Genomic DNA, 18,302 nt, shown 5'->3' with positions numbered 1-18,302 from the left:
AAATAGTTTTAATACATATATCTGACTTAGGATTCATATTCAAGTTATATACACATATATACAACTGCTGAAACTCGGTATTTAAAAGATAAACGACACCATTTAAAATAAAATCTAAAACTCTAATAAGAATGTAACAAAGAAAAATATCAAATGAAGCACATGAAGAAATGTTCAAGATTAGTCATCAAGAAAATACAAATTAAAACCATGATATAATGTTATACACCCACTAGAATGGCTAAAATAAAAGAGATTGGCCATGCCAGGTGTTAATGTGGACCCAGTGGGAGTGCAAAATGGTAAAAATCACCTTGAAAATCAGTCCAGCAATATCATGAAAGTAAGCCTACACCTACCCCATGACCCAGCAATATCACTCTTAGATGTTTACCCAAAAGAAATGAAAGCATATATACACAAGAGAATATTTATAGACACTTCATCAACAAATAACCGTGCAGAGAGCCCAGATGTTCATCAGCATGAAACAGATAAACTGTTTGTGATATAGCCATACAATAGAGGTAACGACTACTAACACATTGCAACCTGGATGAACTCTCAAAACATTATGCTGAGCAGAAGAAGCCAAATATAAGCATACTGCTGTGTGCGTCCATTCAGTTGAAGTATTGAAGCAGGAAAAACTAATCTCTGATGAAAAAAAATATGTCTAAAGCTTTTTTCGTATTACCTCCAAGAAAGCCAGTCAGTGTAAAACTCTTAAATGGGCACGCACACACACACACACACACACCCCCCACAACCTTCTGACAGATGATACCAAACGTGACTTAGCCGTCCCCTTCACTGAGATGCAGAAATTGGATTTTTTTCCCCCTGCTTGTACAGAATCCTCTGTACTTAAGAATGCAAACTGTAAATCAATACCCACGTCTTAAAGGTGACATTTCAACAACTGTACATCCTGGAGCCTCTCAGGATCTCAGGACCGTTTTGTTCCTGTCAAATGTCTAACCCTGTGAATAATTTATGGGCAGCCAACTCTGCATCTTGCACTACGGTCTGCAGGGCCTCCCTTTGGTATGTGTGTATCTTCATTCAAATAGTTGGTCATTTGTTCAAAGCGTTACTGAATACCTACTGTGTGCTGGCACTGGATTGGGCAGTGTGAATGCAGCAGTGGAAATGCCCAGTCTGAACCTGAAACTTACATGGGGAGGGGGAAAGGAGAGACATCAGGTTACAGATTGCACCATACATTTCACTTGTAATGATTGCCTTTTTAAAACATTAATTTATTTTTGGCTGCACTAGGGCTTCTCTGCTGTATGTGGGCTTTCTCTCATTGTGGTGCTTGGGCTTATTGCCATGACTTCTCTTGTTGTAGAGCACGGACTCTGTAGTTGTGACACACGGGCTTAGTTGCCTCGTGGCAGATGGAATCTTCGCAGACCAGGTATTGAACCCATGTACCCTGCATTGACAGATGGATTCTTTACCACTGGACCACTGGGGAAGTGCATGACTGCTTTTTTAAAAAAGGGGGTTAAACAGTGCAGGCCTCTTATGAGCACATTTACGAAGAAGTCTTCATCTTGTCTTGGATAGATGGAGAATAAATTAGGAGTTTGGAATTAACATATACACACAACTATATGTAAAGTTCCTGATTGGAGAGACTGACTGAAGGGGAAACTGGGTCTTGTTCTGATGGGCGGGGCCATGCTCAGTAAATCTTTAATCCAATTTTCCGTTGATGGGCAGGGCTGTGTTCCCTCCCTGCTGTTTGACCTGAGACCAAACTATGGTGGAAGTAATGAAGATAATGGCGACCTCCTTCAGAAGGTTCCATGACGCACTGCGCACTCAGTGCCCCGACCCTGCAGCAGGCCACCGCTGACCCCCACCTCCACCAGAGACTCCTGGACACTCATGGGCAAGTCCAGGACAGTCTCTTGTGGGGTCACTGCTCCTTTCTCCCGGGTCCTGGTGCACAAGGTTTTGTTTGTGCCCTCCAAGAGTCTGTTTCCAAGTCCTGGGGAAGTTCTGGAGGCTCTATGGTGGGGTTAATGACGACCTCCTCAAAGAGGGCTTATGCCATACCCAGGTCTGCTGCACCCAGAACCCCTGTCCCTGCAGCAGGCCACTGCTGACCTGTATGTTCACAGGAGACACTCAAACACTCAAAGGCAGGGCTGGCTCAGTCTCTGTAGGGTCTCCTGGCACACACAAGGTTTTGTATGATCCCTACAAGTGTCTCTGGCAGGTGTGGGGTTTGATTCTAAACGCGATTTCACCCCTCCTACCATCTTGCTGGGGCTTCTCCTTTGCCCTTAGATGTGGAGTATCTTTTTTTGGTGGGAGCCAACATTCTCCTGTCGATGGTTGTTCAGCAGAGAGTTATAATTTTGGAGTTCTCGCAGAAGATGAGCACACGTCCTTCTACTCCGCCATCCTGTAGTTCGACCATCACTGATGGTCGCCGTTTTGTAGCAACTGAACTGAGCTGATATGTGAAGTTGATAACCAACAGAGCCTATTGTATAGCACAGGGAACTATACTCAATATCTTATAATAACCTATAAGGGAAAATAATCTGAAGAAGAATGTGTGTGTGTGTGTGTGTGTGTGTGTATCAGTTCAGTTCAGTTGCTCAGTTGTGTGTGACTCTTTACGACCCCGTGGACTGCAGCACGCCAGGCCTCCCTGTCCATCACCAATTCCCAGAGATTGCTCAAACTCATGTCCATTGAGTTGGTGATGTCATCCAACCATCTCATCCTCTGTATATCTATCTATCTATATATCTGTATATATCCATATATAATAGGGCTTCCTGGTGGCTCAGTGGTAAAGAATCTGTGTGCATTGTAGGAGACACAGGAGGCATGAATTCAATCCCTGGGTCGAGAAGCAACCCACTCCAGTATTCTTGCCTGGAGAATCCCATGGACAGAGGACTCTGAAGGGCTACAGTCCATAGGGTTGCAGAGAGTAGGACATGACTGAAGTGATGGAGCACACACACATTCATATATATACACACAGAAACACACACATGTACATACATATATATATAACTGAATGTGCTGTACACCTGAAATTAACACAACATTGTATACCAATTATATTTCAATTAAGTAAGATAAGGAGGACTTCCTGGAGGAAGAAGCTTTCGAGCTGGGCTACCAGTGAAGTGCAAGAGTTTACATGGAGTGAGCTGAATTTTCAGGTGACTGAAGTATTGTGTCAATGGTCCTGATACACAGAAGAGCATGATGTTTTCAAGGTTCCAAGAGAAAGTTTATCCTTGGGAAAAGTAGAGACACAAAGTGAGTCTAGTGAAATTGACAAGGTTTGAAACAAGCAGGACTGTGTTAAGAATCTCTGATGTATCAATAAATAAAATCAGGGAAGCTATTAAAGAGAGTTGCACTTTAGATGGATGCAATAGTTGGGTACAGTGTGTAGAACAGACTGGGGAGTATATGTAAAAGCTGTGGGGAGACCAGTTTGAGGTCAGCACATATACAGCATAGACAAATGCCTCCGCTGATGTCCAGTGAAAGACCTGCTCTGAGTTCTGTAGACTACAGAAAAATCTTCGATAGCCGTACTTTGAACAATTAACAAATATACTGGCATTGCTTTTCAGACAGAAGATGGAGATCTGAGAGGCTTACAGAAGAAAAAGTTAAGGAGCCCATCAAGAAGAGGATGGACAGACCAAAGAAAATAGCCCACGGCAACAGACACCTGAGATACAGGTATGTGCCAGTTGCTTTTTTCATTTTTATTTGGAGTCTGCAATCAAGAGCTCATTCTAATGATCTCAGAACTCTACCAAATGCTGCATATTTATGAGAGTTAATGCTGACCTCCATCCTACAAGTCATGCAGTATTACTGAATATTATTTTACAAAGAGAGAACGGGAAGTTAAGAGGGGGAGTACCTTGTGGCTATATAAGCTGTAAGTAGTAGAGGCTGAACTTGAACTCTGGCTCTTCACCACCAGGGTTGGCTCTTCACCACCTCTTCAATCTCTTGTGCTGGTTCTCGTTTGCTCTGTTCCCATTATGTTTGAGAACAGTTTCAGGTTTTTCTGTACTTTGTCGCAAATACATAGACCCTGAGGTCTGCAAGCATCTTAGACATCAGATGGCCCAGTCCTCTTATGTGACAGGGGAACTGCACAGGGATATGCCAGGAGCCACCCAAGGCCCCCAGCAAATGCTGGGCAAATGAGGACAGAACCTGGAGTCTTTCAGCAAACCAGGATCAAACCCTCTAACCAAGCTTGTTCAGCTCCTCTGTTGTCTCAGCAGATGGGGGGATTTTGCCATCATAAAGTTTTCCTGAGCCTGTGGCCTTCATTGGTCAAGGGAGAGGCAGTTCTTACTTGAGGAGGGTATGTTTGAGCTCATCTCTTATACATAATTGCTTAAAGAACCAAACCTATAAAGCATATATATATTCTTTTAAATATTCTTTTTCATTATGGTTTGTCCCAGGATATTAAAATAGTTCCCTGTGCTACACAGTAGGACCTTGTTTATCCACTCTGCGAATAACAGTTTGCTTTTGCTAACCCCAGACTCCCACTCCACCCCTCCCCACTGCCTCCCCCTTAGCAACCACACATCTGTTCCCTATGTTTGTGAATCTGCTTCATAAACAGGTTCATTTGTGCCATATTTTATATTCCACAAGTAAGTGATGTTGTATGGTACTTGTCGTTCTCTAACTTCCTTAACGTAGAGTGATAGTCTATTTGTGTCCATGTGGCTGCAGATGGCATCATTTTGTTCTTTTTATGGCTGAGTAGTGTTCCGTCGTATGTATGTCCCACATCTTCTTTATCCATTCCTCTGTCAGTGGACACTTAGGTTGCTTCCATGTCTTGGCTGTTGTGAACAGTGCTTCAGTGAACACTGGGGTGCGTGTGTCTTTTTGAATTGTAGTTTTGTCCAGATATATATGCCTAGGAATGGGATTGTTGGCTTATATGACGTTACATTTTTAGTTTTCTGAGGAAACTTCACACTTTTCCATAGTGGCTGCACCAACTTACGTTTGGGGGTGGGGAGTAGTTCTTAAGCATTGGTATGTGAGCAAGGTAATCATTAAATGATTGATATGAAGCATCAGATGAGTTTGAGAAAAGAGGCACTAGGTCTAGACAATGAGTTTGTCCGGTCTACCCTTCTCCAATGGGAGGAAGAAATGTTACTTAACCTGTATTAAATGTTGAATATTTTAGAACTTGCAGCTGGACTCATTGCTTAATTATTCACAGATTGCTTAGGGCCAAAAGCTGTCTGCTGGGGCAAGAAGGATTATTTGGTTACCTGACACTCCAGTGCCGATAGGAAAACTTCCTTTCACAGCAGCAAAGGAATAGCCCCCATTAGATAGGACCGTGGGCTCATTAAGCTTTCCAGAAGGGAAATTTGCATTATTTAGACTTCAAATTATACATCGGTACTTAAACGTAACTCAAAGTACCTACAAGATATTTGATCGTCTCTAGTCTTGGGTAATTAAATGCAATTAATATGTAGCTACTCCAGATTCTAGAAGTTAACAAATCTCTCGGCAATTCTTGTTGGCTAAAGAGGATCCGACTGGGAGCAGTCTCTGCTGGGTTGGAGGGACTCAGATTTGGCAAGAGCAAACTCTAGGATTCAAGGGAGACCCTTCATGTTTCCAGCAGAAGATGTGGGATTCATCTCTGTTGTGAATAGGAGTATTTGGAAAGCTCAGTATCTTCCAGAATGCCAGAGCTTAGTGATTTTAGCAGAATTTTTCACTTTTCAGAGATGCAGACGACCATCTCTGGGTACACCTAAAAAGAAATTCTACCTTCAGTGATGTAATGTAATGGAATTGATTTTATATTTTTAAGATAAAGAACATTAACTTTTCCCACCAGAAGGAAATCTCTGCAGGCTGATTTTACTACAACTCTGTCATAAACTCTCATCTCTGATGAGCAGGTATTTTCTAATTTCTGGCCCATCAATCCATCTTCTCAACCCCTGGAGAGGCACGGAGCTCTTTCTCCTTCCTGCTAGATTAGTGCTATGACTGTCCCTGACTTTCTGCCACCATGGAAAAACTCACTCAGAGCTGTGGCCAGCAAACAAAATCCCACAGGTGTTTATTTAAAAAAAAAAAAAAAAAGTGATTCAATGAGTAGATTGGGCTTAAGCTCTGAAAAGTTTAAAATTTCATCTCCACTGTTTGCTGTTTGTGCAGCCTGGGACAAGTGAAGGGACTTCTCTGAATCTCAGTTTCCTTGTGGACATAACATTTGGCAGGTCATCATGATGACAGCGTGAGATCCCTCTACTCTTGTATCTTGCAGTCTCTGGAACAAGGCGAATCCCATAATTATTCTCTCTCTGTTAAAAAATGATACCAATCCCATATATCATTTTGTAAATCCAGAATCACTCACCTTATTTCAAAAAGGACACTGAGAAGACTTAAAAGGAAAGACAGACAGGACTGAGAGTTGAGCAAGGTTCTGAGCAAAAACAAGAGACAACCAACAGTAACAGGGGATTTGCCGTAATCGTTCCTGAAGATCTTTCCTGAGCACAGCGGGACTCTTGCACAATGGCTAGCCGTGAATTTGACAAACAAAATGATTATTTTGGTCTGTGGTAGGTCAGAGAACAATGGTAGACCAGAAGGTCACGGAAAGGATTTAAGTTGGGTAAATCTTTCAACCCCTCCTGACAGTTCTAGTGGAGTCAGCCTTGATAGAAACTGCCAGTGTTAACTTCTGGGTTTCCAAGGACCCCACACAAGTCGACCCTTTGAGTGTTAACAGGCATTGTTATGTTTGCTCTGGATGTAGTAATAAGTGCAAAGACAATGAGACCTTCCCTAGATTCTTAGACATGATTTCTTGGATTTCACTGAATTGAGGAATGAGGTTTCTTGCTGAGGCTGCAAGACTAGATGATGAGCTCATAGCCCCTGTTTGGTAGCTGCTGTAGGCAGGAAACCAAAGCCAGGCTTTCAGCTTCCATCTAACACATTCAGAAGAGCAAACTCGTGGTCACAATACCTGTGTGTGTGTGTGTGTGTGCTCAATTGTGTCGTGACCCCATGGACTTTAGCACACCAGGCTCCTCTCCATGTGGTTTTTCAGGAAAAAATACTGGAGTGGGTTGCCATTTCCTACTCCAGGGTATCTTGCTGACCTAGGGACCCAACTGGAGTCTCGTGCATTGGCAGGTGGGTTCTTTACCACTGTGCCATCTGGGAAACCATCATAAGATATATTTTGCACTTTCAGAGTGTGTGAGCCTTTTGCTCTGATTGCCTTCCACTGGTCCCCAAGCACACCCTCAAAATTCCTGCCGTCAGCCACACTCATTCATGGTGATAGATATGGATAGGATCTCAGGGAGGCTTGCAGCTTTTTATTTGATAATGAAGAAGAGAGAGTATTGTGTGTGAATCAGCCTGTCTCCCATAGCCCCATGGTGTCAAGATGAAGAAATGTCATCAAGAAAATCAAGGCTAAACACAGGAGTGAAAATGCCCAGTAGTAAATCTGAAGAGGGAGTTCTGCTGTTTAAAATAATGATAGTACCAAGAGTTGGACTATTTAGAGCAATCCCCCCCACCCCGCCCCGCTATCTCTTGGAATACGTTCCAAGAGCCCCAGTGGCGCCTGGCACCATGGATGGTGCTGAACCATGCATACACCGTGCCTTTTCCTGTACTTCTGCTGTGACAAACCTCTTATTTAATCAGTTACCTTTAACCTGGGGTATTGAGATTCTGCCTTGTCATTCATAACAATGTGTAGAAGTTTCCTTTGGGCTCTCTTACCCTCCCCAACCCATAACACACTAACCGCTAGAGATGACTCCTGCTTACCCTGAATGGAGAGAAAACTTCTTTAGCACAGGATTTCCTTGGGATTTTGGAATTTATGGTTCAAGCCTCTGCTCTTTGTAGGCTCTGAGGACCCTCAACTTTTTCAGTCCAGGGGGCTCTTTCCACTCATCCTCTGGAATGAGAACTGGCTTGGGAGTCAGCTCCGAAACAGGGGGCCTGAACTCCTAACCAGAGCACCCTCCCCCTCAGGCCCTAACCCAGCAGCAGTTCACACCTCTAGTTCTTTGAGTTCTTCCTCCTCTTTCCATGACCAGACTTTAAACTTATGGAGTCACAACTTTCATCTCTGCATCCCCAGCAGTTTTCCTAGTATACTGCATTCAGAAGGTACACCATAAATGTCAGATGCTGTAACAAGGAATGGGAGATGGCTCAGTCAGCATGAAACCAGAGGGCAAATACAGGGGCCTCTGACAGGCCCACCCTATGGGGTCTTTCCACTGGGGTAACTGCAGCCAGAACTGGAAGAGACGCTTCTCCAGCACCTCCCCAGCCAGGATGGGCCCCTCACTGTGTTTCCAGAACCACGCTCTCCCAGGACTTAGGAGAACACTGATGTCGCAGAGGAGATGGAGCTCAAACTGGAAGACGGAGGCATTTTCTCAGAGAAGAGCCAGGCATCAATCAATCCCCTAGACTCCCAAGTGTGCTTTCTAGGTCAAGACTTGAGAAAAAGCCCAGCCTCCTCTTTCTTCATGCCTTGCACTCAACTCCTGTGACCCAACTGCCCATCTTAGGTTGCCCAGCTGGCCACTTGTTGGTGCAGTCCTTAGACCCCCAGGGCTCCACTAAGGAGTCTGTGTGCCCATGTGTCCAAGAGGCCACCTCCTGCCAATTTGGGAAACAGGCAGAATAAGGTTTTTACCGCCCCACGCCTTCCTCTCCTGCTGCATCTGATACTGCCTTACATACAGATTGTCAAAAACACATCTGTCTCCTTTCTCAATGGATGTGGTGGGAATGACTGTTTCCTATCCAGGATCCTGGGAACACTTGGCTCTTCTGTTGGGATATAATCCCCCAGGTTACATCACGGCGACAATGTAACAGTTTGGGGACTGGGTTCTGCCTCCCCTGTAAGGCCCTTGAGGTCGCAAGCCAGGTCTTTTCATCACCCTACTGATAGGAATCTAGCACCAGAGGCTTACGCGTATTTGGCAGTTGGTACGTATTTATGAAAAGAAATGGGATGAAACAATCTGGAATGAATAGATTCATTAAATGAGGCGTGATCCAGCATACCAGCCATCTGCAAAAGAATGTAGCTATTTAACAAGCATTTAAAGTATCTTTGATTCCTTCAGTTGGTCTCGATAATCATCTGCTTTGGGTAAACGGAAGCATAAGAAATGAAAAAGTACGTCAGAATCTCTGTGAACCACGGTGTACTCCCTAGAGTGGCCGAGGAGAAAGAGAATGACAGCGTCAAGTGGAGGAGTGGGCATGAAGCACCCTGAACTCCCGCACGTCGTTGGAGGCAGAATAAAACTGCGGAAAACTGTTTAACAGCTTCTCAAAGAAGCTAAACACACATCTACCTAATGACCCAGAAAGTCTACTCCTAGACATTTAACGAAGAGAAATGAAGGCATGAATCTACGAAGAACCTTGTCTGAGAAGATTCATAGCGACTTTATTCATGAGAGCCACCGACTGGAAAATGATGGGACGTCCACTGATAGGAAAAATGGATAAACAAACTGATATATTTGAAACTGAATATTATTCAGCAAAAAAAAAAAAAAAAAAGAGAGAGAGAGAAAGATAAACTGCAAAATACACAGAAGCACGGATGAGTCAGGGAAATAACACACTGAGCCAAAGATGTCAGACGCAAAAGCCCAAACTGTACATACGGTTCTTCTTGCTTGAAATTCTAGAATATGCAGAACCATGCTACAGTGGTGGGAATCAGACCGGAGGCTGCTTCTGAGGTGAAGAATGGACTGGAAAGTGGTGCAAGGGGTCTTTCTGTGGCAATGGGAACATTGTGCGTCCTGGTTAGAGGTAGCGAGGTCACACAAGCACGCGTGTTCTTCACAGCACAGCCAACAGTGCACTGAAGAGCATGTTGCTGTGTGTGAACTTAAGATTCAGCTGCAGAAAATCATTTGGGATGCATTGTTTGTCAAGTCTCAGACAAAGGAAAGCCTCGAGTTGGGGAGCAGAAAGCGGCCTGGGGGAGTCATGTGGTCCCACCCCTCGTGTAGATGGAAAGCCCCAAAGGAGAAGTGGCATGCTCACAGTCACTGAGACTTTGTGGTGGAAGCAGGACAAGAACGCAAGACTCTTCCTGGCAGGAGAGTTGGAGCCATTTCCTGGGAATGTTGACAATCACGTCCACCCTGCACTCTTCTGGCTTTAAATGATCAGTTTATTGGGCCCTGAACTCTGGTCAGCCTAGCTTACCCGTCTGCCCTGGGCCCCTTCACAGCCTTTCTGACAGTCCTTCACCTAGGTGGATGATTTCCGAGGCCCTGTCTCCATGAAGGCCAGTGCGGAGCGAGACTAGCTATTAATAGGAAAAACCAGAGTTGCATTGTCTCTGAATATAGGAACTCTGGTTTCTCGGTCCTTCTTAGGTGGTTGGAGCATCTCTAAAAGAGATTCAACAGTTCTGAGGACAGGCAGAGGAAACTAACAGCCAGGAATCAGGAAAAACATCCTTGGGTCAGATTCAGGAGAAATCCACACGTCTACAGACAGAGGTCATTGGGTCAAGGAGAAGAGGGAGTGAGGAGTGAACCCCCAGGTTACCCTGTGTGGCCTCCGCACACCGGGCTGGAGGTCCTCCTCACTCGCCAGACTCAGGACCCTGCTGGTGCCCTCCACTTCCACTGCTGGCTCTCTGCCCTTTACTGTAACCAGGCATCACTTGGATTCCCGGGAGGACAGCAGAGAGGGTCCACGAGGGTACGTGGTCTCCAGACCCATCCCTCCTGAAGAAGACAGAGAAGGGGCCTTCCTAAACCACAGCACAACCCTGAGACGAAACCTGAATCCTGAGTCTTAAACACACCAGGACAGGATGCTCGCTGCAGAATCTGGCTGCACTGGGTATCAACTTAGACGGAAGGCCTCCGGCCCCTGGCTGACGTTGCTCCTCAACTGCTCCTTGTTCAGCCCGGGCGTCCTCAGCAGGGCATCCTTCTCTAAGGACCTCTGTCCATCCACTGTCACCAGACATGGCAGTCGTGGAGAGGCGGCCGTGAGTCACCAGCTAAAGGTTCTCTCTCTTGGAGACAGGAGAGCTAGCTAACAGCCCTGCAAAACTTCTCTGCAGCCTTTTAGGGGCCATCTCTTATTTCAATACCAGGTACGCCATAGATGCTTTAAAAACAAACAAACGGACACACTGATTGGGTAAAGAATGAGTGAACGTTTGCTTTCTGAAATCTGCGGCTTCTCATCTCCACGTATCCTGGGGGGAGGAACCAGCTGGAGCTTCGGGATCCACTCAGTCTGCTATTGAAGGTTTTGAGTCGCTTTGCTGTGATGCGCTTGGACGTAGCGCGGAACTTGTCTGAGCCTCAGCTTGCTCAAGTTTTCTATTAATATGTGGGGAAAATAACACTACTTAAAGCAGGGGTTTTTTAGCCTGGAGCCCAGGGCTCCTTAAGGAGTCCTTAAAATTGAATGTCATTTTGGGGCACATATGTATTTTTATGAAGAGAAGAGTTTTAGATTTCATCAGATTCTTTAACTAGGTCAGTGACTACTTAAAAAAAAAAGAAAAGCAAGAAACCACTCAGCCTTAGACTCTTTCATAGAGATAGAGATAACATATACGAAGTGCCTGAGAATGCCGGCTACACTCGTTTCTGTACAAACCCCAGCTGGGTGGAGGGAGCCAACCCTTGTGTGTCTGCAGCCCTCCAGATACATCACCTTTTGAGCAACCAGCCAGCACATCGTAGGCAAATCCTTTCCTCGCTCTGGCCTTGGTTGGAAAAGTCAGACTCGGTGTTCACCCAGACCTCGCAAGTGTTAATATCCTTACTGTCTTCAGAAGGACCCACGTGATTAGCTCTGCACCTCATTCTCCAGAGGGCGAAGGAGAGCGGTCTCTGCCTTTTAGCTCCAAGAACATCTGTCGATGAATGGACATTAATTTTGGTGCAGAGACGATCAGGAGTCTGGGAGGAGGGTGGGAAGATGTTCTCAGGACCCTGCGAGGAACAGAATAGATGGCGACCTTCAGGCTGGTTCATTGGTCGGGGTGGTGGGGTCACGGTGCCAAGGTTTGAGAGGAACAAATGGGCTCAGAGGCAGAGTGCAGGTGGGGTCACGACTTCTCCACTTGCTTCCAATCTCTCAATCAGCTGCAGAAAGGAAACCGAGATAATCTCTCATGTTAGGAGGACATGAATTTTTTTGCATAAATTTAAGATGAAAAGAACCTCACCGGTGCTTTTCCTCTCTGGCTTGCTTCCAGGGGCTCTTGAAGCTGTCTCCTGAGAAAAACACATCTCCTGTTGACCTCTAGGTTAGGGCAGCCTTTGAAACGCACTCTTTAGATGGCTTTGGGAAGGGAAGATGGGTGAACTCACCGCCCCCCACCCCTCACCTGGTGTGAAGGCATCCAGGAGAGAGGCACAGAGAAGCTGGTCACCCAGGTTGGGTTAGTTCTCACATGGATGCTTTAGGGGCTTCCCAGGTGGCTCTGGTGGTAAAGAACCCACCTGAAAATGCAGGAGATGTAAGAGATGCGCGTTCGATCCCTGCGTCATGAAGATCCCCTGCAGGAGGGCATGGCAACCTACTCCAGTATTCTTGCCTGGAGAATCCCATGGACAGAGGAGCCTGGTGGGCTACAGTCCATGGGATTGCAAAGAGTCGGACACGACAGAAGTGACTTAGCACGCACGCAGGGATTCGTTGGTCGTCTCCAAGCATATGCTGAGTGATTGTGTTGAACAGAATACGTTTGTGGCGCTGGCTAGGTAAACGGGGGAGACGGCGCACTTTCCGGATGCTGGGCGTCTCCGCCCTTTGTGTGAACTGGATGCCTCTGTGTTGCAGATACCTTAATGTCATGTTAGAGTATGACCTACTAATGTCTTTCATCCAGCTTAAAACACATTTAGTGATTTGTCAACACAGTGAATTTCCTGGATGGCGGAGCTCCCTGGGGAGGCAAGGGCTGGGCCATCCAAGTGGATCATGGGATAGACTGTCTCCTGGAGGGGACCCCCCACCCCAGGGAGCTGCTCGACCTGGGAATGTGGGAAGCCCTGGGTGTTAGCATGCTGATGGAGTGAGGAGGGGGGAGGGGAATTGCACCACTATGCGGAGTGCTCTCGAGATAGGACTCAGCCCTGGTCCTGCCCTCCAGGAGCTCGCAGTCTAGCGCGGGAGGCAGAGGGCTCTCATCTACAGTGTGGTTGTTGCTGTGCAGTCGCTGAGTCAGGTCTGACTCTTTGCAGTGTGTTAGGTGCTGCGAACAACACCCACAAAATCCCTCCACATCCTGGAGGAAGAAACAATAAACTGAATAAATGTGAAGCACTAGACAGGAAGATGGAGAGAAATCGGAGGGGTGAGTGGGAGACGCAGGGGCAGAGGACAGGTGCAGAGGATGGGCAGGGGAAGCCCCTAGGAGAAGGTGACCTTTGCATCCACGGGCAGTGGAAGCCTGCTGGGAAGGGTGTCCAGGTGAGGGGAACAGAACACCAGAACCCTGGGTGAGAGGAGGCCTGCAGGAGGGGCAGTGCCTCCCCGGCCCCCACCAGGCATGTGCAGAAGACAGGAGCGACTGAGGTTTCCACCCCAGCTGGACCCTGACCCACTGGTGTATCTGAATTAATAGAAATCTCGGTGTGTCCAGTGTTTCCTAACCCCTGACCCACTGCCCATAGCTCTAACCATCTGTGCCATAAATTAGTATATTCCTGCGGTAGTGAGAACAGAGACCCCCCCCCAAAGGTGGGCACATTCTATACCAAGTCCTTGGGAGCGTGGTATCCTACACAGCGAAAGAGACTTCGCTGATGTGGTAATGTTAAGGGTCTGCGCAGGGAGATTATCAGGGATTATGCAGGTGGGGCCGTCATAACCACCAGGGTCCTTCCAGGGGAGGGACAAAGAAGACGGGACAGAGGAGGCAGAGGTCACAGTGACACAGAGGAGCAAGCCACAAAGGGCAGCAGCCTCTAGCAACCGGATAAAGGAGGACTGGGTTCTCCCCAGGTGCCCTTGGAACCCACACAGCCCGGCCAGCACCTTGATTTTAGCCCCCCACCCCTGCCCCACTGAGACCCATTTTGAACTTCTGGCCTCTAGATCTGGAGGATAATAAGTTTGTGTTGTTTTAATGTTGCTAAGTTTGTGGTTAGTGATTGTATAGGCAAAAGAAACCTAAAACAACTTCAAAATTATTTTCTTTAATAAAAAGTAAAGTGCAAGGCCCCTTTCCAATTATTTGCAAATAATAGTTCATTGTTTAATCTCCATAAAGATTCCTCAAAGTAGGTGCTGTTAGTATCTCCGTTTTGCAGTTGAGGTCTTTCAAGCACAGAGGGGTTAAGTAACCTGCCTGGCGTCACACAGCTCCAAGTGACACAAGCAGGCTAGAACCCGGGCCATCTGGCTCCAGGGGTCCACACGTTTCTGCTCCGATTGATTTTCTTGCACGGGCGTCAGTGACCCCAGCGAGGCCCTTGCCTTTCTCGGGACAGACCGTCGTCTCCGCTCTTGGGTGCTCTCAGCTCAAGTGGACATCGCAGCGGCGGGCCCACGGACAGTGCACAGAAAGGACCTCGGAAACCGCTAAACCGCTAGATCGAAACAGACTCGGTTTCTGTTTCTGAGGGAAAATACAGAGATAATCAGTCTTTTGTTTTAATTTTATGTGACCCAATACTCTTTATAGAGATACAATTCATAAAATGCGCAAATCTTTTAAAATGTGCCACGCAGTGGCTCCTAGTATATTCTCAAGGCTGTATGACTGTCACCACTGACGGGTTTACGAAGTCTTCATCATCCCTCAGAAGTTCCATACCTGGAAGCAGTCACGTCCCCTTGCCCGACCCCAGCCCCAGAACCACTAGCCTGTTTCCTCTCTCTCTGTGAATTTGCCCTGGAGAAGGAAATGGTAACCCACAGCAGGATTCTTACCTGGGAAATCCCGTGGACAGAGGAGCCTGGTGGCCTATAGTCCATGGGGCCCCAAGAGTCAGAAAAGACTTAGCCACTAAACCACCACACCATGAATTTGCTGATTCTGGACATTTTACAGGATATAAACGCAGTCGTTGCAAATGTGACTTCCTTCATCTACATAATGTTTTCACGGCTTATCCACATCATAGCTTGCATCAGGCCTTCATTCTTTTTTTCATGGCTGAATAATACTCCTTCGTGTGGACATTATATAGGCATATGGGTTGCGTCCACCTTTTGGCGATTATGAATGGCCCTTCCATGGACATTCATGTCCTCTGTTTCCTCGTGCCTAAATTAGAAAGGACAGCCAGACAGGACCCAGTAGCTTCCAGAACCCTGTTTGCAGAACCCTGCGGGGAAGTTGCTGTTCTCACAGCCATGGCTCTCCAGTGAGATGCTGAGACCCCCCAGAAACGAACCATCAGCGTCAAGGGTCAGCGGGCCCCCTGGAGGGCCTGCAGTGTTCCCTGTCCTGACGGGGGCGGGAGGAGATTCCCGAGCAGTTGTCTCTACCATGTGTCTCCCCCATGTGCCATGCCTTCCCCTCCTGGGCCTCAGTTTCCCCATCTTTAGAGGAAGCTCTTCACAAATGGGGGCGCCAATACAAGAAGACGGAGCAACTCCAGGCTAATGTGCTGTTGCGGTTATGCTTCTCCACTGGACCCCCTGAAATACACCATGCTGTACTGATTTTTGGTGTGCAGGTCAGATGGATTGCATCTGCTGAACAGAATACAGTTACCTTTTAAATGTAATATGGTATGTAATTATTTATAACGGAATGTTTTCAACATACGCTCTGAATAGAATCATGCTTTTGAGGATCAGTTGGAGGAAAGAAAAACAGTTCCGCCCCAAAGCTCCAATAACCAAAGGCCATGGATACCTGCTCTTGTCAATAACAAAGAAAATCTATTGAAAACCTTCCACACGATAAGGAGGGGACTGCATCGTGAGGTCCCATTTGGGTCTACCAACCCTGACTCTAAGACCAGCCCTGACTCCAAGGAAGCTTGTACCCCCGTCATGAGTGTGAAGCCAGGAGTGCCAGGGGTGCGACCACACCTCTCCCTTGTCCCAGTGTGTCCCGGGGGCCATGTCAGCCAGCAGCATCGCCAGGAACAGGAATACAGTAGCCCCCATTACAGTGATACATGAGTAAGTGCTGTTTCCATTCCAAATACAGTGGCAGGAACCAGCGAGGCAGTGGCCTTCTCCTGCCCCGTGCAAGTTAAAAATATAGCTTGCCTCTGTGCACACTCCCGTCTTAGCCCTACACATTTAAAAATACACCCGTCAGTGGCTCTGCATTTGAAAATGTATTTTGCATCTGATAATTATGATGCATTTAAAGGGCAAAATTAGAAAGCGCAGAATTAGGCTGGCAGGCTTAATTAGCCCATTCTTTTTTCTAATGGGTGAAATTTGGGCAACTGTCTGCTCGAGGGACACAAAGACCCCTAATGGGGCTGGTGGAAATTCACTCTCTCCTCTGTCAACCCCGTCACTCAGCGAGCCGGGTGGGGGATTCACTGTGCACCGAGAAACGTGAGCCCCTCGAAGCAAGAAGATTGCCCCCTCTCGTCCTCAGGAAAACCACGTGAGTGCGATTACAAAGTCATCTATCAACAGATAATAGAGGCCCTGCTGGGGCTTCCCAGAGGCCTGGTGCAACCAAGGTGGTGACGGGATTGTCTGTAGAGGCAGCTTGAGGTGTTCCCTCCTGAAGACACGTCTCCCCTCCAGCCCTGGCCCTGCTCAGCAACTATTGAATGCTTTCCTCTGCTCCCCCGGGGGGCTGGCCACTGCTCCCAGGTTCCTGAGCTATTCTCGGATGGCTCAGGGAGCTGGCCAGGACCGGTTTGGAAACTTCTAAGGACCTTCCAAAGGCCGCACGCCTGGATTTTCTGCAACCTGATTCCACATTCCTACTAAAGTTATCTCGATGGCCACGCCGAGCCTTCTCTGCACCCAAACGGGCGGATCCGTCCCCGGCCTTGGAGAGGGGAGTTTTCTCTCTCGCAGTCGACATAGCCCTTCACAAGCCGGGACAGGCCCTGAGTGGAGGCGAAGTGAGCCCAGGTATGAGTCATCCTGATGAATCAGATGTGTCCCGACTTTTTTTTTTTTTTTTTTTTGAAAGCTGCGTGTTTCTTCAAACCAGAGACTGTGTTGTTCTTTTTTTGCAGCCAGATCTAGAAACCCTCTGAGAAAGAGGCTCTCCTCTGCAGTGCCCAGCACACACAACCCAGAATGGCCCATCCCCGCTCAGGCCGCCTGGAATTTTCTGAAACAATCCGTGGGGTGGCCGCAGAGCTGTGGAAGGGGCCTGAGACCTGAGGCGGAACCCAGACCCTGGAGGCATGCTTGGTCTCAGACAAGACACTTTGCCTCTCTGAGATGAAACCTCAAACATGTAGAATTGCTGTAAAAATGCACTTGTTGAAGAGAACAATGTGCTGCCTATCCCCCATGCTAGAGACATTTGACACTGTTCCGGGACATATTTAATTATCACAAGTACCATCTTTACCAGCCTCTATGTGGCATGACACTACAGGAAAATCCTTTGGGTTGCTAACAATCAGTCCAAATTCAGGACTTTGTTTTCAAAGTTTCATAATCTTTATAAAGGAAATGCGTATAACCCCAAAGTACAGAGAGAAGTGGGGGACAGAGCAGGGAAACCACGTCCTTGCCATGTTCCTACAGTCAACGTTCTTTTTTTAAAATCTAGTTAACATGTCTTCAGGACCATTTTTGGCCATTTCCTTCCCAAGAGCCAAAACGGGGAGGAGGAGGGGGGAAAGAATAGGTTGCTTAAAAAAAGTATTAAGTATTTCAGTTTCTAAAGCCTAGTAATTGGAATTTCTTCAGCCCCGAGCAGAATGGCTTTATGCAGAGTCCAGTCGGATGACAAAATGGTAGAGTCCGCCAGGACTCCAGGGGAGAGAGAGAGAGAAACATAACTGGCAGACCCCTTGCAAAGGTGAGAAAAATCAGGAAGGTCTGAGTAGGGATATCCTGGAGCCTCTTAACTCCTGGCAGAAACACCTTCACTCTACAGAGTACAAGACTCTCTTAACCCCTTGTGTTTGCAACACAGGAAAGTGGCGGTTGTTGTTCGGTCACTAACTTGTAATCGACTCTTGGTGACCTGCATGGACTGCAGCATGCCGGGCCTCCCTGTCCTGTACTGTCTCCCGGAATTTGTTCAAACTTGGGTCCACTGAGTCGGTGATGCC

At 47.0% G+C, this 18,302-nt stretch overlaps 1 long non-coding RNA gene across 1 annotated transcript in view; it reads left to right on the top strand.

Annotated features, from left to right (window-relative positions):
* The window catches only part of LOC102404915, a 77,301-nt gene extending 73,410 nt beyond the window's left edge, over positions 1–3,891 (top strand). Inside the window, exon 5 of the long non-coding RNA XR_006545972.2 lies at positions 3,624–3,891. This is a non-coding gene — a long non-coding RNA (uncharacterized LOC102404915). The remainder of the gene's footprint in view (positions 1–3,623) is intronic.
* The last annotated feature ends 14,411 nt before the right edge of the window (positions 3,892–18,302 follow it).

Source organism: Bubalus bubalis, chromosome 18, assembly GCF_019923935.1.
Source record: "Bubalus bubalis isolate 160015118507 breed Murrah chromosome 18, NDDB_SH_1, whole genome shotgun sequence".
In the NCBI taxonomy this organism is placed as follows: domain Eukaryota; kingdom Metazoa; phylum Chordata; class Mammalia; order Artiodactyla; family Bovidae; genus Bubalus; species Bubalus bubalis.
Note: the sequence above shows the minus strand (reverse complement) of the source record. Positions and strands in the feature narration are given on the sequence as shown.